At 39.0% G+C, this 1,652-nt stretch overlaps 1 pseudogene; it reads right to left on the reverse strand.

Moving 5' to 3' along the window:
* Positions 1-715: 715 nt before the first annotated feature.
* Positions 716-1,064, reverse strand: LOC108519671 (renal cancer differentiation gene 1 protein pseudogene; annotated as a pseudogene).
* Positions 1,065-1,652: the final 588 nt, after the last annotated feature.

Genomic DNA, 1,652 nt, shown 5'->3' on the forward strand with positions numbered 1-1,652 from the left:
AAAAAAAAAAAAAAAAAAAAGACTTTTAAAAATAATCATAGGAGGATAAAAGCATTTATCACATTTTTAAAAGCTATCATCAAAGTTAAAATCTCTGTGAAAAAGATAACATTTTCTTTTTTTTAGAGAAACAACTATAGTCTTCCTGCTAAATACAGGAAGAAAAAATAGCTTTTTTTATGTTAGTCAACTCTTCTTTTCAATAAACATTTAGTGAATGCTATGTGACACTGTTTTAGGTGCTGGGGATATCGAAGTAAGACAATCATTTGCTCTAGAGAACTTAGCCTAATGGAGCTGGAACTACCATTGGCAACCTTAAAGTTACCTCCCTCGGTCCATAAGATGAAGCTCAACTTCTAACTCTGCCATGCTCGGCATGTTACTGCACAACAAATAATGGTTCACTTAGTTTGCTACTGGTAGCACTGTGGCACAATTAATATTAACCATCCACTGATAAAATTAAATTTTGTAAAGGATTCTATGAAAGTTTGAAGGGCAGAAAGTGTAAGAATACACAAGTACTGATCAACATCAAAAATAGAATCAGTATTCTGCTTTTACAAAGGTCAAGAAAATCAAGAAAAATTTCATTCTGAAGATATAGAGAACTGCTAGATATTATCCTATATATGTGGCACATGTGAAATGATCATATATGAGGAAGTATAAATTATTACACAGTCACTATCAAACAGTTAAGTATGACAAATCAATTGTCAGGTTTCCAAGAATCACAGCGTTCTTCCAAGAGGTCCCATCATGCTTTAAGGAAATGTGCATTTTCTGGACATTTGATGGCAAGCTCTTCCACTTTAGCTGACACTGTAGACAGGGCTTCAAGAAGTTTGGTTAACAAAAATGCTGTGTCTCCGATCTGCAGCCCCACTTCCTCCAGCAGGCCTACTGTTCAGCTGCTGCTCCTGCTCAAAACGAGCCGACCTAAACTCACAGCAATTCCCAGGGAAGATGCTGAAGAGGGGTCTGAAAATGAGGGAGAAGAGAGAGGAAGCAGGGTTGTGAAGAAACTTGTAACACCTCAGGGTCAGCCACAGGAAGGGCTGGTGTTAACGATGGAGGGTGTCCAGGTTCTTGGCGTCTTAAACAAAGAATTGGACAAAACGCACAAACGAAGCAAGGAAGGAATGAAGGGATTTATTGAAAATGAAAGTACACTCCACAGTATGGGAGCAGGCCTGAGCACAGGGGCTCAAAAGGCCCTCTTAAAGAGTTTTTGTGAGTTTAAATACCCTCTACTTGGAGTACACTCTATGTAAAAGGAGAGGATGAAGTAAAGTTACAAAGTCATTTACTTGGCCTATGCTCTATGGGAGGATATTTCCTGTCATAGCTGAAGTGTGAATCAGCCTTATGTTCCTGCCTCCAAACCCTATTTTCCAGCCTCACTGGGACGGCAGAATCTGACCAGAGCATCCAAACCATCTTTCAACCGCTTGTACCCAAATCCTCCATTCTCTTGATAGTGCCTTTTGTGTATAAGTTTTCAAGTCGGAAGAAGTCCAATTTTACTATTCAGGACCCTCACAAGCTCACAAGGTTCACACACTGCATTTGCTTTTATGTCTCTTTTGCCTCATTTAATCTAGAATAGCTCCTTCCATATCTCTTTTCCCCATGAAGTGACTTTT

The sequence above is a fragment of the Rhinopithecus bieti genome, unplaced genomic scaffold (assembly GCF_001698545.2).
Source record: "Rhinopithecus bieti isolate Rb0 unplaced genomic scaffold, ASM169854v2 scaffold_49160, whole genome shotgun sequence".
NCBI classification, from domain to species: Eukaryota; Metazoa; Chordata; class Mammalia; order Primates; family Cercopithecidae; genus Rhinopithecus; species Rhinopithecus bieti.